The sequence below is a fragment of the Phacochoerus africanus genome, chromosome 6 (genome assembly GCF_016906955.1).
Source record: "Phacochoerus africanus isolate WHEZ1 chromosome 6, ROS_Pafr_v1, whole genome shotgun sequence".
NCBI lineage: Eukaryota > Metazoa > Chordata > Mammalia > Artiodactyla > Suidae > Phacochoerus > Phacochoerus africanus.
In genome coordinates, this window is record NC_062549.1 from 34015469 (window position 1) to 34036249 (window position 20781).

The following is a 20781-nucleotide window of genomic DNA, read 5'->3' on the forward strand; positions in this document are numbered from 1 at the left end:
TGCCCTAACCAAGCCAGGAAGAGCTCCGTCATAGGTTGATAAATAACCCTGCTTCCATAAACGAGAGATGATTCCAGAGAAAATAAACATACAACAAATTGCTCCCTGTTGTAGGAATGTCCCAGTGCGTGAGTATCATCAGAAGCATTTTAGAAAGAAGGAAGAAAATGCTGTTAGGGGATAGGAATAGGAGATACTGCAAACAAGTACTGAGGAAAAATACCAAAGAGCAAAAATCAGGATTGAACCATTGGCAAAAAGAAAAAGATGTAGGATGTGGTCCAACAGAAAGGCCTTGACATGTTAAAGATAAACATTTAACAATCTGAAAGTAAAAATAAAAAGAATTTGAGGTTCAGGATTAAATCAATATGTACTGAATCCCCCAGGGTGATTGTCCCATGGAAGACATTAATGACAAGAGAGGGAAAAGACCGTAATATCTGGAGTTCCTATCGTGGCACAGTGGAAATGAATCTGTCTAGGAACCATGACAATGCAGGTTTGATCCCTGGCCTTGCTCAGTGGGTTAAGGATCCGGTGTTGCTGGGAACTGTGGTGTAGGTCTCAGACACGGCTCAGATCCTGTGTTGCTGTGGCTATGGTGTAGGCTGGCAGCCTGGGAACCTCTGTATGCCATGGGAGCGGCCCTAAAAAAGCAAAAAAAAAAAAAAAGACCATAATAGTTGTATTTATTGAGTTCTTGCTAGATGCCAGGTGCTGTCCGAAGTCTTTAAAGATATAATACCATTTAAGGTGCACAATGACCATTTAATTGTGTTGAAAATTATACAGATGAGAAGTTAAGGCATAGACAGTTTAGGTGCCTTGCCCAAGGTCACTTAGCTGGTTGCTGATGAAGGAAGTATGAAACCTGAGGCGCTGTTTTTTTTTTTTTTTTTTTTTTTTGTCTTTTTGCCATTTCTAGGGCTGCTCCTGCAGCATATGGAGGTTCCCAGGCTAGGGGTCTAATTGGAGCTGTAGCCACCGGCCTACGCCAGAGCCACAGCAACAGGGGATCCGAGCCGCATCTGCAACCTACACCACAGCTCATGGCAACACCGGATACTTAACCCACTGAGCAAGGCCAGGGATGGAACGTACAACCTCATGTTCCTAGTCAGATTCGTTAACCACTGAGCCACGACGGGAACTCCAAACCTGAGGCTCTTGAGCTGATGCTCTTAAACTCTATGCCCTGTTACCTGGTGCAGGTGGCCTGCCTTGACAGCTCAAGGTTTACAAAGTCAGTACTCAGATTCCTCTTTACAAAGTGATCCTAGCAAATGTGGGGGTGGGGAGGAATGGAGGAGAGCTCTCTGGAGTCGGAAATGATAAAACACAATTTAAATTAGCTTAAGCTAAAAGGGAGATTTTTGGCAGCCAACTGAGATGGCTCTCAGAATGAAGGATGAATTTGATAGCTAAGCTGTGGGGCTCAGGCAACAGAGATTCTCTGAGAGTTTAGCTCCTGGAATCAGGGATTTGAAGGGCCTCATGAAGCTCCACCTCTCACCCTATTTCTCTCCTTGGGTTGATTTCATTTCTCTTATGGCAGGAGGGTTCCTTCATGAGGTTGGGGTTAGCCTTTGGTAGCCCTGTGCTCCCAGCCTAGGAAGCAACTCCACAAGCAGAGAGAGAAAAGTCCTCTTCTTTCCCAGCTTCTGTCCCTCTTCCCCCAACCAAAGTAAAAAAAAAGTTCTCAGGGAAGAACTGTGATTGGTCCAGCTGGGCCAGGTGCTCAACCCTGGGCCAATCACTGTGGCCTGGGGGCAGGGTCCTATGACTGTTAGCTCCCACCCATTAGGGTCAGATGGGGCTGTGGTGGAGTCTTTCCCAGAAGAAAGGAGCTGCTATTTTGGAGAGTTAACACAACAAATATCCATGAGAAATTGGACTACTGGCAAGAAAATTACAAACGTCAGAAGAGATGCAAAAACAGCCAAAGATCCAACAATTAGATAGCAAGGACAAAATACTCAATAAGTTTGGGAAACACTATATAATGAAAGCAAGATTTTGGTATGATGAGAGGACATTTATCTAACAAAGTAGAGGGTCTAAAAAGCAATTTAAGAGACGAATAAAGATGCCAGCTCTGAAACCTTTAAATAGTTCTATTATTAAGGCAGAAGCATTCTGATAAAGTTGACTAATGCAAGGTCATGCTCCTAGTTTGTGCCCACTAAATCATTAATTCATTTTGATGACAGGTTTTATTAGAAATTACTGCTTGTAGCACTTACATATTTATAACATATATTTTTAGCAGAATAATTTGCATATGTAAAGTTATGCATAAATGCAACCAATAATAATTTATTACAGAGTCATTGGGCTTATATTTCCTCATTCATGTATGCATTTATTCATTCCTCTGCTAGTTACTGAGTGGATACTTTATTTCGGGGACTTTGTTGGGCACACCTGGTTTCCACCCTCAAGATGCTGAGTTTATTTTTTATTATTTATTTATTTATTTATTCTGTCTTTTCTAGGGCCGCACCTGCGGCATATGGAGGTTCCCAGGATAGGGGTCTAATCGGAGCTGTAGCCTCCAGCCTACGCCACAGCCACAGCAACATGGGATCCAAGCCGCGTCTACGACCTACACCACAGCTCACAGCAACACCGGATCCTTAATCCACTGAGCGAGGCCAGGGATTGAACCCAAAACCTCAGGGTTCCTAGTCGGATTTGTTAACCACTGAGCCACGACGGGAGCTCCCAAGATGCTGAGTTCAGGGCTAGAGACAAAGCCATGCATAAATCGTACCTGGACGAGTGTAGAGTGGACACTAGTGCACTGCCAGATCCCCTCTTCAGGACTGAGACACTCTGCTCCCATGTATAGCAGTGTGTTAATGTTAAAGACCCAGAGATGAACCTGCACTCAGGAACTGCCCTTGACTGATGGGAGCTGCTTCCTCCACGGTTATGTCCTCTAGGGCTGGGGCAGTCTACACTCCATGACTGCCCGATGACTGCTTGTTGAGAGGGTACAATGACCAGCCTTCTTGCCTCCATTGGAGGCAAAAACCGAAGGGTCGTCCGAGCCCTCAGGTCCGGGTGGGATCAGCTGAGGCCTCTGCTGCAGCTGTATCACAGTTAACTCCTTCCTTTGCCCGGTCCTGTTCTCTCACTCCCTGATGGGTGCTGTCCCTGAGAACCTTCTCCAAAACACCCTACATGCAGATCTCCATTTCTGACCTTATTTTACAGGACATGCCACCTAAGACAAGGTACAACTTAGAAAATTCTTCTCAGGGAAAGCTGTCACACCCGCAGAGTTGCCAGATCCCGCGTTCTGGTTAGCAAACACTGGTCCCTGTGGAGCAAGTCTTTGTTGGGAGAAGAATCACCTGCATGCTCTCTCCACTTTGAGTACATGTAGGAAAGAAGCTACCCTTTGCTTTGGAGAAAGTTCTAGGATATTCTTTGTAACATGAGAAAGCCTAACCCTCTCAAGTGTTTCAGTGTGCAGAGCTGGTCTGCTGGGGAGAAAGAGTATTTTGCACAGGAGACCAGGAGTCTCCTGGGAAGGGAGCAACAGAGATTTGGATCCTCCGCCCTGTGATGTGAGGTTCAATTTTTTTTTTTTTTAGGGCCGCATCCATGGCATATGTAAGTTCCCAGGCTAGGGGTCCGATCGGAGCTGCAGCTGCCGGCCTACACCAGAGCCACAGCCACGAGGGATCCAAGCCACATCTATGACACGGCTCACAGCAATGCCACATCCTTAACCCACTGAGCGAGGCCTGGGACTGAACCCCCATCCTCATGGATACTAGTTGGGTTCGTTTCCACTCACCACAACAGGAACTCGGGTTCAATGTTACTAACCTATTTGATGACTGGGATGGTGAGAGAGGAGGAAAAAGCTTCCGAGAGGAATTTACTGGGAGCAAAGCAGGAGGCCCTGGGAAGCCTTTGTGTCCCAGGCAGCCTGATGTAGAGGGTGGGCTTGGAGGGAAAGAGTGAGCACAAGCTTGTAAGTTAAAGAGCAAAAGAAATATTCCTGGCAGAGGACAACACTGAAGGAAGGGAGTCATCTTCCCTCAGAGGGCTGCCTGGCCGGTGAGGAATGTTAACTTGTAAGCCTATCATCTCCCGAGCAGACAAACACACACTGTTTTATAAAACCAACTTTTGCTACCAAACCTGTGAAGCACTAACAGCACCAGCCCACGGTGGAAACTGGGGGGTCTACCAGGGCACTGATGAGGTTTTCCAGTTGCCTTTCTCGAGTGTGGATGACTGAAGTTCCCACTAATTGGTGAAGGGAGGTTGTGCGTAGTTCATTTAACAGTCAGATGAAATGTGTTTACATTGGTACTTCAATCTGGTGAAGGAGGTCGTACAGGTTACAAATCATTTCAAAACAACATGAATTGTACTTTAAAGAGGAATGACGACTCTCAGGGAGGAAGCCTTCCCAGAGGAGGAGAGCCAAGCTAAGTCCTGTGGGCTAAGAGTGCGAAGGTGGATGACGAGGTACGGATGCTGGTTAGAGGGCAGCCCAGAGTTCCCAGGACAAATGAAGGCATACTGTCTCCTGTAAACAATCTGTGTGGGAGAGTTCCCCTCCTAGCTCAGCGGAAACAATTCTGACTAGTCTCCATGAGGACGCAGGTTCGATCCCTGGCCTCGGTCATTGGGTTAAAGATCTGTGTTGCTGTGAGCTGTAGTATAGGTCGAAGACAAGTCTCAGCTCTGGTGTGGCTCTGGCTGTGGTATAGGCAGGCAGCTGCAGCTCCGATTTGACCCTTAACTTGGGAACCTCCATATGCCACAGGTGCGGCCCTAAAAAACGACCAAAAAAATAAAAATAAAAATAAAAACAATCTATGTAGATCTGGAGCCCAGGAAGCACTGAAGGAGTAACTGCAAGAAAAGGGAGACAGTGGGGGAGATCCCGTTGTGGCTCAGTGGTTAACGAATCTGACTAGGAACCCTGAGGTCGCAGGTTCGATCCCTGGCCTTGTGCAGTGGGTTAAGGATCCGGCGCTGCCGTGAGCTGTGGTGTAGCTCGCAGACTCAGCTCGGATCCTGTGTTGCTGTGGCTCTGGTGTAGGCCAGTGGCTGCAGCTCCAATTAGACCCCTATCCTGGGAACCTCATGTGCCTCGGGAACGGCCCTAGAAAAGGCAAAAAGACAAAAAAAAAAAGACAAAAAAAAACAAAAAACGGGAGAGAGTGGAAGGTCCTAGAGGCCAGGATATGACCTTGAAACTTGCCCAGGTTACCAAATCTTGTCAAGAAGAGCTGGGGGACTTCCCGTCGTGGCGTGGTTAACAAATCCAACTAGGAACCATGAGGTTGCCGGTTCGATCTCTGCCCTTGCTCAGTGGGTTAACGATCCGGCGTTGCCCTGAGCTGTGGTGTAAGATGCAGATGCGGCTCGGATCCCGCGTTGCTGTGGCTCTGGCATAGGCTGGTAGCTACAGCTCCGTTTGGACCCCTAGCCTGGGAACCTCCATATGCCTCGGGAGCAGCCCAAGAAATGGCAAAAAGACAAAAAAAAAAAAAGAAGAAGAAGAGCTGGAACTCCTGATTTTTATCAGATACCCAGATTTTTTTAAGTTGGCAAATATTCCAAATTTTTAAAAAATTGTGGAAGCTAAAAACATCTTTAGACAGGCTATAGACCTTTACTTTGTAACTTCTGCTAAACCAGAGAATTTTAGACAGAAAAGTGGAAAGATTAGATTTGCATACTAAAAGTTCACTCTTGGCAGGGAGTTCCTAGGTGGTCTAGTGGTTAGGATTCGGCACTTTCACTGCTGTGGCCTGGGTTCAATCCCTGGCCTGGGAACTGAGACCCCACATCAAGCTGCTGCATGCCATGGCCAGGAAAAAAGTTTACTCTTGGCAGTATGATTCGAGAGAGTAAGAGACTAGACAGGAAGACAGGTTAACCCAACAACAAATATTTTGGGACGTCTGTGTGTGATGAGAGCTGGAGTCACAAAAGTGGGTGGTGAACCTGAGCTTGGTGTGGGAGATAAATCTTATTAACCCTCACACAAATGTGTAATTACTCCAGGGAAGAAAAGGGGAGGGCCTAAACTGTGGGGAAAATGGAAGAGAACACATTAAAGAGATATTTGGAGAGTTTGGTAAAATTTTAGGCAGGGAAGAGAGAGAAGGGCAGTTTTGAGGTCTTACTTGGGTGTGCTATGTTAGAAGCATAAACACCATCACAGGGAACTTTGCTTCATTTGAGAGTTACAGAAACAGAGTAAGCATGGTTTAAACGGACAGAGCAAAGGAATGAGAGCTAAGATTTATATTTTAGTTTTTGTCCTGAGGCTTCCAAAATGTTGTTATACTTGCTTCTTAAGACAATACCTGCCCTGCTTATGTACCAAGGCACTTGGATTAGTCAGGGTTCTCCAGAGAAACAAAACTAGTGGGCCTGGGAGGTAGGGGATAGATTTAGTTATTGTAAGGAATTGGCCCACACGATTATGGAGGCTGACCACTCCCCAGATCTGCAGTCAGCAAACAGGACCCCAGACAGTTTTGATGGTATATTTCTATTCTGAAAGCAAGCAGGTTGAAGACCCAAGAAAAGCCAATTTTTGTGTGTGTGTGGTCTTTTCTAGGGCCGCACTCGTGGCATATGGAGGTTCCCAGGCTAGGGGTCTAATCCAAGCTGTAGTTGCCAGCCTATACCGGGGCCACAGCAACGCTGGATCTGAGCCACATCTGCAACCCACACCTCAGCTCAAGGCAACACTGGATCCCCAACCCATTGAGCAAGGCCAGGGATCGAACCTGCAACCTCATGGTTCCTAGTCGGATTTGTTAACCACTGAGCCACGATGGAAACTCCAAAAAGCCGATGTTTTAAGTTCAAGTCCGACTGCAGGGAAAAAAACGGTGTCCCATGTCCAACACAGTCTACTTTACTGAGTCTATGGATTCAAAGATTAATTTATTTCTTTCCTTCCTTCCTTCCTTCCTTCCTCCCTCCCTTCCTTTCCTTTCTTTTCTTTCTTTCTCTCTCTCTTTTGATCTTTTGTCTTTTTAGGGCCACATCCATGGCATATGGAAGTTCCCAGGCTAGGGGTCAAATTGGAGCTGCAGCTGTGTGACCTACACCACAGCTCATGGCAATGCCAGATCCTTAACCCACTGAGTGAGGCCAGGGATCAAACCCATGTCCTCATGGGTACTAGTCATGTTCATTAACCACTGAGCCATGATGGGAACTCCTCGAAGGTTAATTTATCCAGGAACACTCTCACAGACGCACCCAGAATAATGTTTGACCAAATGTCTGGGCACCCTTTGACCTAATCAAGGTGATACACAAAATTAACCATGACAGCACTTTTGAATATACAGTGAAGTAATTGACATGAAACTAATGAACTAATTCAAGGACTAGATAAATACAATGCAGTAAGTAGAGAAATATTCACTGTCCATAATGTATACGTTGCACACTCTCTGATTGCCGCTCTTGACCCTCTGCCTCTCCCGCCCTGTGCCTGCCCGGCTGGTCTCCACCTGCTGCCATAGCTGGACTCCCTGCCCCTCTGGTTTCTGGTTGGGAGGTACAGCAGGAGATGAGGGTAAGAGGAGAGGAGGACGGGGCAGGGTTGTCCTCCTTGTCCCATGTGAGGCATGGCTTCTGCTGGCCTGCCTTCACCCTTGACTGCAGCACCCTCCCCTGCCCCATCAGGCCCAGGGGTGCTAACAGCTTCCCTCCACTTGGGTGCTCCTCCAAGCCCTTGCGGGGCTCTTACTCCTGCCAAACAGCAGGCATCTAGGATCTGCATTGATTGTGTCAATATCAGAGTCCTATTTAAGCTCTCGGGAAATTCTTGTCAATTCTATCTCTAACCTCAAGTCAATTTATTGCCATCTTTTCTCTTGTTGCTTAATAACGACGACTTTAGTATGAACACGTGTTTGACCCTCATGAAACTGTCATAAAGTACAGAGAAGAGTGAGCTGCCACTGAAAGGAGTGCATGATGCTTAGGGATGGAGGGCAAGGGTGTGTCTGAATCCAGCTGACATTCAAATATATCAGAACAACTGATATCAGTACTCATTTGAATAACTGGAACTTCTTCAAACACTGGGTCACTTTTTCCTTGGGTGTGGGGCCTGAGTGCAATGCAAGTGGTGATATTCTCAGGCTGCTCCAGCCATGGCCTGTTGTCACGGTCTCAACTGGCTCCTTTAGGGCTGTCTCCTCTGGGGCCTTGAGGCCACTTTTCGCTCCTGCTCCCAAGGGGGATCAGCAGCTGTGTTGCAGGTGTTTGCACAGCTGTGTGACAAGCCTGTGCTACTGAGGCACCCACTGGCCAGGAGATCGGAGCCTGTGTTAGATCCATTTGTGACACCAAGCATGGCACCAGGAACTGCAGCTCTGCGCCAGAGAGTACCGTCCTCTTGCCCTGTTTCTTGCCATCTCCACTGCCTATAGCCTTGTCCATGCCAATATCCTCTCCCTTGGGTGACTGCTGTGGCTTCCTAACTAGATGTGATGCTCCGATGCTGGGTATTTTTCTAGGGTCTCTGAGATACTCTTCTAAGCTCTTCTCTGTAATGTGGGGTTGGGATAATGCAAACGAAATCAGCTAGCTGGCTTCCTGTTAGGTTCTGCAATCTGAGGCATTAAAAGGAGAAAGAAAAGTGGAGGGAAAGAAGGGACTTCTTTCCTGTTTTTCACTTCCTGCTTTTCAGTGGTGCTCCAGTAGCAGCATATAATTGGCCTCAGCTTCCAGAAGTGCTTTCAGCAACCCCTAGCTGCCAACTGCAGTTGCCAGACTCCCTCACCTTTCGGAGCTGTGCCGCAATAGGAGATCTTCTGATGGAAGCCTCAGCCAGACAGCACCTCCTCCTCTAAGGTCTGAGCAGGGCGGTGCTTCCCTCAGAGATCCAAGCACCAGCAACCTGGGCCCCCTCCACCAAGCTCCTAGGTACAGGTGACACTACCTGTTCTCCAGCCTTAGGAAGTAAGAGCTGCTTCTAGCAGTCATTAATCCCTGGGTTACTACCCTCTTCCTTTTTTCCTTTTCCTTTTTCAGCCTTCTAATGCCTGGGAAAACAATTCTTTCATTTTTAAGTTTTTTTAGGGCCCCACCTGTAGCAAATGGAAGTTCCCAGGCTGGGGTCAAATCGGAGCTGTAGCCACTAGCCTATGCCACAGCCACAGCAATGCCAGATCTGAGCTGCATCTGTGACCTACACAGCAATGCCAGATCTGAGCTGCATCTGTGACCTACACAGCAGCTCAAGGCAATGCCAATCCTTAACCCACTGAGCAAGGCCAGGGATCGAACCCGAATCCTCATAGATACTAATTGGGTTCTTAACCAGCTGAGCCACAATATGAACTCCCACAATTCTTTATATTAAAGACTCTCTATTTGACTTTTTTTTTTTTGGTCTTATCTACGGCCATACCCACGGCATATGGAGAGTCCCAGGCTAGGGGTCCAATCGGAGCTGTAGCTGCCGGCCTACGCCACAGCCACAGCAACATGGGATCAGAGCCGCGTCTGTGACCCACACCACAGCTCACGGCAACGCTGGATCCTTAACCCACTGAGCACGGCCAGGGATTCAACCTGCAGCCTCATGGTTCCTAGTCAGATTCGTTAACCACTGAGTCACCATGGGAACTCCTAAAGTCTCTCTGTTTGAAATACCTAGGATGACTTCTGTTTCTGACTGGTTCGTGGCTGACACCCCTTCTAATCCATTTTCCACTTAGCAGCTAGTTATCTTTTGAAAATGTGCCTCAGATTGCGCCACAGCCCCACTGTCCTAGTCAAGATGCTTGCTTTCAAACCACAGAAACCAGCACTGTCTAATTTTAAACAAAAGAAGAATTTACTGAAAATGACTGTGGAACTCAGAGCATCATGAGAAGACCAGAGAACAAGGTACAGAGGAAGCGTTGCACAGCAGAGCTCCTGGGATGGTTTGCTGAGGATGCAGCCCCTGCTCCCTTTTCGTAGGACACTTACAGGTAGCCAGGCCCCAGTGGACTTTGGTTATCATGCATGGGACTCTGCTGCCCTTGCACACTCATCCTTGTGCATTCCTGACTGTACCACTGTCACCCTAATAATTTCTAACTGATCTTGCATGTTTGAGATATGCCTGCATGATCCAAAGTCCCAGGTAGAAGCATTGATTGGTCTTGTTCTATGTGTCACCGGAGAGGAGAGAAAACACTTTTTCTTGTTTCTGCTTTCTATAAGCCTTGGCGTCTGTATTTCTGGGAACTAGGACCCTGCCTCCAATTAGTTTTGTGATTCCCCCAAATCAGAAGAGTGTTTGAATGCTGGCCAGCCAGTGACACATGCCTGCCATACTGCCTAGAACACTCCAATAGCTGCCGCTATCACCTGGAGTAAAATCCCCAAATCTGCTTTCACGGCTGGCATGATCTGGCCCATCAGACTTCCCACCCTCACCTCATGCCACTCTCCTGTGCTTTGTGTTCCAGTCCCATGGAGTTTCTGTCTGTTTCTTGAACATGCCACCCCTGGACTGACTCCAGTGAATCACTGGTCTCTCAGCCCGATGACCTATAGTCTCTCTTCTCCAGGAACTCCCTTCTCACTTCCAAGTCTCAGCTCAAATATTTCTTCCTCAATGAAACCTTCCTAAAAGAGCCTCCTCCCAATCCTTCTTTCCTTGGTAGCACTTGTTTGTACCTACTGTTTTCTTGTGTTTAATTATCTGCCTCCTCTCATCTTGTCTGCGCCTGGGAGAGCACCTGGCTCGGAGCAGGTGCTGAATATTTATTGAATGAATGGAGGGAGGGATGACTCAATTTTGTTTATGACAGAATTCTACCTGTTTTTTTTTTTATTATTATTTTTAGGGCCACACCCATGGCATATGGAAGTTGCCAGGCTAGGAGTCAAATCAGAGTTGCAGCTGCCAGTCTATGCCACAGCCACAGAAATGCCAGATACAAGCTGAGTCTGTGACCTATACTGCAGCTCATGGCAACTCTGGATCCTTAACCCACTGAGCAGGGGCAAGGATCAAACCCACATCCTCATGTTTTTTTTTTGTTTTGTTTTGTTTTTAAGGGCCGCACCTGTGGCATATGGAGGTTCCCAAGCTAGGGGTCAAATTGGAGCTGTGGCTGCCAGCCTACACCATAGCCACAGCAATGCAGGATCTGACCTAAGTCGGTGACCTACACCACAGCCCATGGCAACACTGGATCCTTAACCCACTGTGCAAAGCCAGGGATTGAACCTGCGTCCTCACGGATGCTAGTAAGATTCGTTAACTACTGAGCTAGTTGGCTTTGTTACTGCTGAGCCACAACGGGAACTCTGGATCCTGTGTTGCTGTGGCTGTAGCTGTGGCTGGCACCTATAGCTCCTATGGGGACCCTAGCCTGGGAACCTCCATGTGCCATGGGCGTGGCCCTAAAAAAAAAGACCAAAAGAAAAAAAAATTTTGTAATGGAAGCAAAGGCAAATGGGATGACATGAATATTTTTTAACTTTTTGGTATCCATCCATGACATTTCCTTTAGAAGTTTCCCTAAAGAGTCAGGGCTGTGAGGCGAGCCCTAAGGTTGTTTTGATCTTCTAGAGAAACTTTTTTTTTTTTTTTTTTTGGTCTTTTTCCCTTTTCTAGGGCCACTCCCGAGGCATATGGAGGTTCCCAGGCTAGGGGTCTAATCAGAGCTGTAGCCACCGGCCTACACCACAGCCACAGCCACGTGGGATCCAAGCCACGTCTGCGACTTACACCATAGCTCACAGTAATGCCAGATCCTTAACCCACTGAGCAAGGCCAGGGATCGAACCTGCAACCTCATGGTTCCTAGTTGGATTCATTAACCACTGAGCCATGATGGGAACTCCTGGAGAAACCTTCTAATGGCCACCTGCTAGAAGTCCTCCATTTTGTGAACTGAAGCAGAAGACAAAGTTTATTTTTATTTTTTTATTTATTTTTTGTCTTTTCTAGGGCCGCGCCCCTGGCACATGGAGGTTCCCAGGCTAGGGGTCAAATTGGACCTGTAGCCGCTGGCCTACACCACAGCCACAGCAACGCGGGATCCGAGCTGCATCTACAAGCTACACCACAGCTCATGGCAATGCCTTGACCCACTGAGCGAAGCCAGGGATCGAACCCACAACCTCATGGTTCCTAGTCTGATTCATTAACCACTGAGCCACGACGGGAACTCCCTAAGATAAAGTTTAGATAAGGGAAACCACAAAGCCCACCACTCACACTGAGTATGAAAGAAGACATATAGCATCATTGTTATAAGCATGGACTTGGGTGTCAGAGAGACCTGAGTTCTACTCCTACGTCTGATTCTTATTAGCTGTGTGTTTGCTCACTCTGCCATTTCCAGCTGTGTAAACTTGGGCCAGTCACTGACCCTCTCTTTGCTTCATTTTCCACATTTGCAAAATGGGAATAATAACTCAACATCATAGATCTGCTGTAAGGATTGAAATGAATCAGTATATGAGACATTTAGAAAAGTGTCTGGCATATAGCTGGCTTTGATAAAGCAGAGTCTAAGAACAAGCTATTATTTTTGGTTTTGTTTTTTGTTTTTTTTAATTACTCAGGGAATTTATTACATTTATAATTGTACAATGATCATCACAATTCAGTTTTATAGTATAAGCTATTATTTTTGTTAGGATCATGTTTGCCTATTGATAAAAGCAACTTCAACAAGCTAAAAGTTTATCTATCTTCCATGTAAATCAGAGGTAGGCAGCCCAGGGTAGGTATAGCTGTTCCACGGTCATTAGAGACCAAAGTTCCTTCTTTCTCTATCACAAGATACATGGTTTATATTTTCAAAGTCCAAGATGGCTTTTGAGGCTCTTGTCACCATACCTCCATTTCAGGTATTAGAGGAAGGAATGGAGGAGTTCCCATTGTGGCTCAGCAGGTTAAGAGCCTGACATAGGATCTGTGAGAATGCATACTTGATCCCTGGCTTCGCTCAGTGGGTTAAGGATCCAGCCTTGCTGCAAGCTGCAGTGTAGGTCACAGATGCAGCTCAGATCCTCTGTTGCTGTGGCTGTGGCTGGCAGCTGCAGCTCCAATTTGACCCCTACCCCGGGAGTTTTCATATGCTTATGCCGAAGGTCTGGCTGTTTAAAAAAAAAAAGAAGAAGGAAAAGAAAAGAAAGAAAAAGAAGGATGGAGAAGGACCTTATGACAGAGTCAATACCTTTTTTTGTTTGTTTGGTTTTGGCCATGCCCATAATATGTGGAAATCCTGGGCCAGGGATCAAACCTAGGCTACAACTGTAACCAGAGCCACATAGTGACAATGCCAGATCCTTAACCTGTTGAGGCCATGAGGGAACTCAGGGAATCAATACACTGTATTTTCCCATAAAACCCACATAGTACTTCTAGTTGCATTTCATTGGCCAGAACATAGACACATGACCAGACCTAGCTATAAGGGCCACTGGGAAATGTAGTTTTTTCACTAGGGACATTATTACCCCAAATAAAGTTGGTATTGTGTTACTAAAGAAAGGGAATACGGATATTGCACCTTGTGCAAATTATTTCACTTCTCAAAATTTAAGTTTTGTCATTTGTGAAATAGGAACAATGGTTCATACCTCATAAAACTATCTGGTAAGTTACATGAAATAAAGCCTAAAAACTACTAACACAGTGCTCAACACATGAACTAAACATTAGCTGTTATCATAAGAAGGACAGAGTATATCTCTGAAAACTTTAATAAGCTAGAGGGGGTTCCCCTTGTGGCACAGCGGAAACGAATCCGACTAGGAACCATTGGCCTCACTTAGTGGGTTGGGGATCTGGCATTGCCGTGAGCTGTGTGTAGGTGGCAGATGTGGCTCGGACCTGGTGTTGCTGTGGCTGTGGTGTAGGCTGGCTGTTACAGCTCTGATTCGACCCCTAGCCTGGGAACCTCCATATGCTGCAGGTGCGGCCCTAAAAAGACCAAAAAAAAAAAAAAAAAAAGTTAGAAGAAACCAAATGGAACAAAAAGAAAAAAAATATCCCTGCCAGTGGGGGGAAGAAATACTGATTAACTTCAGAAAGAAATCTACTCTATGGGCAGGTGTGCAGGTTTCTTCCACCTTTTCACGGCTTTGGCCCTCTTTATCTTAACTGATTTTTCTCAGCTGACAACGTTCCAGTTTTAAGTATCACATCCTCCTCCTCTGCTACTAAGAGAGTGCCCGCCCCTGTGTCTGGGTGGGGCCATCTCAAACTCACTGTTCTGAACGTTTCTGGTCTCACCCACCATCCAATTTCTGTTCATCTGTGTCCAGTGTTCTAGACCAGGATTATGAACCTCGCTGATCCTCAAACTTACTCACTTAGTTCTGTAAAAATACAGACTCAGTCCCCACCCCAGAAGTCAACCTGGAAAACTTTTATATCTGCCTCACCTGTGTCAAAATGTCTCTGGATTTTTTTGGACTAAATGACTCAGCAACTTGAACATCCGTATAATACAAGTGAATGTGTTTTGAGACACAAAAATGGATTGAATGTCATTAGTTGCCAAGGACTGTTCTAAGGACTTGGCATGGACTAGCTCATTCAGGTACTATCATTCTCCTTTATACAGACCAGTAAACTGAGGCACAGAGAGGGTAAGCAATTTGCTCAAGGTCACACAGCTAATAAATGAGGGGACTGGGAGCTCGGATTCAAGCCCAGGCAGTCTGGCTTCTGAGGGCCTGTGCACTTAACCTCTATCCTCTACCAACATTTCCTCTCCCATGATCAGCCAGGTTCATGTTAAACGATCGTGGCATTCCAGGCAAATTATTTAAAAATGTGAATTGAATTCCTCCCAGCATCTATTAAGCAAATTGCAAGATATTTGTGATCATTTATCTTCTCAAGCATGTTGTGGTACGAATAAGCCTGCTATAAAAGTGTTTCAAGGCAGGTGTCAAAAATGGTGTTGAAACATACATAATTTTAAGGCCTCACCCACAGCATATGGAAGTTCCTGGGCCAAGGATTGAATCCGAGCCACAGCTGTGGCGACACTGGAACCTTTAAGCCACTGCACAGGGCGAGGATCAAACCCTCACCTCCTAAGTGACCTGAGCCCCTGCAGTCAGGTTCTTAACCCACTGTACTGGAGCAGGAACTCCAAAACTATATTTTTATGTGTGTATATATGTTCACTATGATGGATACTCTTTATATAAAGAAATATATCCACCCCACACATATATAGATATTCATGCTCCATAAGCCTATAAGTCTTGGCGAAAACACAGCAGGTGTGAAAGTTAATTCTGTGTGGTAACATTCATCCTTTTTTAATTTATCTGAAAGAAGTACCTGAATTTTGTTTAATAAAAAATTCTTTTTTTTTTTTTTGCTTTTTAGAGCTGCACTCACAGCATATGGAGGTTCCTGGGCTAGCGGTCCAATCGGAGCTACAGCTTCTGGCCTACGCCATGCCAGATCCTTAACCCATCGAGCCAGGGCAGGGATTGAACCCGCAACCTCATGGTTCCTAGTTGGATTCGTTTTTGCTGTGCCACAATGGGAACTCCCAAAAATTCTTAATTTAAAAATAAGGCATTTTATGTATTTTTACTCAAAAACAATGGAAGACAACAACTAACTCCTGTTTTCTCAGAGAATCTTACAAGGTCTTCACTTTTTTTTTTTTTTGGTCTCTTTTTTTTAGGGCTAAACCTGTGGCATATGGAAGTTCCCAGGCCAGGGGTCAAATCAGAGTTGCAGCTGCTGGCCTACAGCACAGCCACAGCAACATCAGACCTGAGCAGAGTCTGCGACCTACACTGCAGCTCACAGCAATACCAGATCCTTAATCCCACTGAGTGAGGCCAAGGACCAAACACACGCTATTAGTCGGGTTCATTACCTCTGAGCCACAAGGGGAACTCCTCACAAGGTCTTCATTTAAAAATTCTTCCTGTAAGACCCTTTGAAAGAAAAGCTGATGGAAGTATCGGACTATGAGGGGCTGGATTCGGTCTCTAGCAGATGTGGGTTTAAATTCTGGCTGTGAAGCTTCCTGGCTGAGACACAGATGTCAGACAGGTCACCTACTGGCCCAGCCTCAGGTATCTGTGTAATGATCCAGGGGCCAATGCATTTCCCAGAGCTGAACACATGTGTACAAGAGCTTGATACAAGGTAACAACTGTGGTGAGCAAGTGGCTGTCATCATTGGAACATAACAGAATTGTTACACGCCAATCACAAATCCAGCACCTTCTCGGCTCATAATGAAGATTGTAAATAAGCTACTAATTAGAGTTAAGCATCCACTCTTGTGAAGACATTTGAGGAAAGAAAAGCTCAGGCTGCCCTTGAGAATCTAGCTGAGGCTGGTTTTGTCTCTACAGGTATGTTATGTGGGACAGGCAATCCCTCCAAGCTTTGGCCAACCAGCTTCTGAACCTTCTATTTTCCAAAACACGGATTCATGTGCACTCATACCCCTTGTCCCTTTCTGCTGTCTTTGGATAATATCTCCTGCCAGGTTGTTGTGAGAATTAAAAGCACCGACACAGAACCTTGACAAACAGAAGGTGGCCAACGACGTCCACTCTGATCTGAGTCCTAGTTCTCACCTTGTTCTTCTCACTTCCCTTTCATCCTTCAAGGTACCAGAACCTGGCTCAGGCCCCACCACTCCTGAGATCCAGCTTTGTAAAGGTCACCGATGACCTACTGCTTGTTAGCCCATGGCCCTCGGTTGCATTTGACATTATTGGTTACTTCCTCCTTCCTGAAACTCTCTGAACCTCATCTGCTGCCACTTCCTGCTGCACACGTCATCATGCCCTAGTTTCAGTGAATGAATAAACACATGAGTGCGTCTGTTTCTGATCTTCAAGCCTCTGCTCTCGCTAAAACTGCATAGCTGCCATTACCACAGAAGGCTGCCCTCACCTTCAAGGCCCAAGCCCCACTTGTCCCTCTCGTGCTCCAGATCTTCCTCTCCCTGCTGTCCTCCCCAGGCAAGGTCTACTTACCTTTTAAGACTCCTCCCTTCCCCCAGGAACCCCTCCTCAACCCCTCCACCCTCCTCCCACCAAAGCTGAGTTAGATGCCCCTTCATGGCACTCAGAGAACACGCACACGGTTCTTATACTGCATTATAATTTATTGTCTGTCTCTCCCAAATGACTACAAGCAATCTGGTACAACTCTCAGAATCATTTCTTATTCTTCTCTGAGTTTCCTTGGTTTTTTTTGTTTGTTTTTTTTTTTTGCTTTTCAGGGTTGCACCTGCGACATATAGAAATTCCCAGGTTAGGGGTCCAATCGGAGCTGCAGCTGCAGGCCTACACCACAGCTCAAGGCAACACGGGATCCTTACCCCACTGAGCAAAGCCAGGGATGGAACCCTCATCCTCCTGGATACTAGGTGGGTTCGTAGCCCACTGAGCCACAACAGGAACTCCCTCTCCGAGTTTCTAGCACTGACATGGTGCCGGATACATAGTAGGAACTCATAAATATTTATGGAATGAATAACCAATTAATTAATATCAGCACTCGTCTACATCCCTTGAGTCTTAGCTAGCAGGATACAGAGCAATGAGACGTACAAGGAGTTAGGAGGTTAGAAAGGAATTAAAAGCAAGAGGGGGGAAATCTATAAGGTTTGACAACGTGTGGTAAGGAAGTTGGGGGAGGCAGGCAGAGTTTGGCAAGAGCAAGAGGGGCTGCCACGCAGAGAAACACTCAAAATGAAGAGGCCATGCCCTTGTAAAGGTTGATTTCACTAGGCTCTTAAGTTCTCTCACAAAATTGCTAACTAAAAGGAAAGCAGAAGAAACATTAAGAAAAGAACATTGGAGTTCCCGTCGTGGCGCATTCATTTTCCGTCTTGCTTCTTTCCAAAAGAGCACAGTTAAAACCACATTGCTGTTCCTGTTGTGGCTCAGCGGTTAAGAACCCGACACAATGTCCGTGAAGATGTGGGGTTGATTCCCGGCCTCACACAGTGGGTTAAGGATTCAGTGTTGCCATGAGCTGCGGGGTGTAGGTCACAGATGTGGGTAGGCTCCTTCGTTACTATGGCTGTGGTGTAGGCCAGCAACTGGATCTGCTCTTCAACCCCCTAGTCTAGGAAGTTTCGTAAGTCGCAGGTTCAGGTGTAAAAAACAAAACAAAACCAAAAAACACATTGCTAAGGAGTTCCCGTTGTGGCGCAGTGGTTAACGAATCCGACTAGGAACCATGAGGTTGCGGGTTCGGTCCCTGCCCTTGCTCAGTGGGTTAACGATCCGGCGTTGCCGTGAGCTGTGGTGTAGGTTGCAGACGAGGCTCGGATCCCGAGTTGGCGTTGCTGTGGCTCTGGCGTAGGCCAGTGGCTACAGCTCCGATTCAACCCCTAGCCTGGGAACCTCCATATGCCGCCGGAGCGGCCCAAAGAAATAGCAAAAAAAGACCAAAAAAAAAAACCACATTGCTAAAAAAAACTTCCAGATACATGCTATTTGTTTTTATGCCAGGAAAATGAGAAAGCAAAAATTTGTTTTCAAAACCACAGGAGAAATTCAGAACATTCCCTGCAGGTTGATATAGATTCCCACAGGCACAGTTTATTATTTGTGAGCATCTCCTTTGCAAGCCAACTATTAGAACTTCAAGCACAGAACCCAAAGAATGCCTTTTATTTTTAGTATCTTTGTTATCATTGCTTCTTCCTCCGACATTAGCAATTATTGAGACCCACCATTCCTAGAACCAGTTATCACCTAGAAAGTAAGAGGCACTGAGAATTATTACTAATATTTTAAGTGTTAAAGAATCAATCTTCATCTTTAAAAAAAAAAAAAACAGGTAATGCATTTACGTAGTTCAAAATTCAAAAGATCAAAGAGTGTACAATAAAATTTTTTTCTTCTACTCTGTCCTTTAAGAGATCTTCTGGTTATTTGGGGGGTGGGGGGATGTGCTTGGGTTATGGGATGGAAACCCTGTGAAAATGGATTGTTATGATCATTATACAACTACAGATGTGATAAATTCATTTGAATAATAAAAAAATAAAATAAAAAATAGAAGGAAAAAAAGAGAGATCTTCTGGTTATATAAAGGAATACACACACATACACATTTTTTTCCCTACTGCCCGCTTTTTGCTCGATCCTACTATGCACCCTATCTTGCACCTTGCTTTTCTCCACCTAACATCCTTTTTTTACTTAATCTATGTTTCACCTTACAATCATTACATAAAGACACTTTCTCACTTTATTTGTTACAGTGTATAGATATACCACAATTTATTTAATCACTTCCCTACTCATGGACTTGTAGGTTGCTTCCAGAATGTTGAAACTCCAATAGTGACGTAAGGAATAACATTTACATACATCATTTTGCACATGCGCCAGAATATCTGTAGCATAAATTCCTAGAAGTGGACTAGCTGAGCCAAAGGGTTTGTAATTTTGTTAGCTATTGCCAAGGTTCTCTCTGGGGAGGTTGCTGTACCAATTCGCCCTCCCACCAGCTTCCTTACGTCTCTACCAACAGTGTCAGCTGACTGTCCAGGCTTTGCCAGTTTGGAAGGTGATGAATAACATCTCAGTGTGTTCAAGCTTGCATTTTTCTTTTTTCTTTTTAAAAATGTTTTTATTTTTTTATTAAAAATTTTTTTATTATAGTTTATTTACAATGTTCTGTCAATTTCTGCTATAAAAGCTTGCATTTTTCTTATCACAAGTATGGCTGCACTTTTTCTTTCTTCTAGTCCTCAGTGCTATTTATACTTTCCCCCTCTGTATAAAATAATAACAACAATAATAATAGCTAACACTTCTGGGGTGGCTTACCATCTGCCATTACAGACATCTCATCGCAGCCTCTCAACCATTCTGTGGTGTAGGGACTTTACGAACCCCAATTTACAAATGGGGAAACTGAGGCTTGGAGAGTGGAAAGGTCTCACAGCAGTAAGTGGCAGGGCCAGGGTTTGAACCAGGGCTTCTCTGACCACAAAAGCCCTCGTTCTTACAGACTAGGCAGCTTCTCCTAGGACTCAGCAAACTCAATGAAAGTAAAGGCCCTGGGGCGCTGACTCTCAAGATTCCCTCCCTGGGATTCCAAGGAAGCAGCCTGATGAGGCCATCTCCCTCTTGCCTCCTTTGGAGGCGAATGTCTCCCCAGATTCTTGCTCCCTTTTGACATGTGCTCTAAGGGGCACAGAGAGATGAGAGTCAGTGACTGAAGCCTCCTGGAACAGAGCCACGTGAGAGGAGTCAGTGGGCGTTTGAGTGGAGGCTAGTTCACAAGTAGCACCCTCAGGCCTACCAGTGAGGAAGAAGTAAAGCTTGGCAAATATTCAGCAAATAGTTATCAAACAGTTACTATGTGCCGGGGAGTGTTCCAGGCACTTACTTGATGCGGCAGTGAATAAGACAAACCAGGTCCCCGTTCCCATAAAACTTATGTCAGATGATACATAAACAAGGAAAAAACTGACGGTAGTAAGTACCATGCAGAAGGTTAAAATCATGTAATTTTGTAAAGAGGGGCTACCCTGACTTGGTTGAAGACGTCTCTAAAGAAAGTGCCAGTTACACTGAGAAATAATGGATATGGGGGAACCAGCTATTGAAGTTCGGGGCAAGGGCATTTCAGACAGAGGGACAGCCAGTGCAAAGCTCCCACGCGGGGAACGAGCTGGTGCGAGCGTGGAGGGGGCAGAGAGGAGGCTCTGGCAGAGGCCGGAGTGGCAGGTGTGAGCAGACCTCACCTCAGGGCTCTCTGGACCAAGAGAGAAAACCTGG

General features: G+C 45.8%; 1 non-coding gene across 1 annotated transcript; it reads left to right on the top strand.

Annotated features, from left to right (window-relative positions):
* Positions 1-5742: 5742 nt before the first annotated feature.
* TRNAE-UUC (transfer RNA glutamic acid (anticodon UUC)) lies at positions 5743-5814 on the top strand. Its single transcript has one exon. It is a non-coding gene; the product is annotated as a tRNA-Glu (tRNA).
* The last annotated feature ends 14967 nt before the right edge of the window (positions 5815-20781 follow it).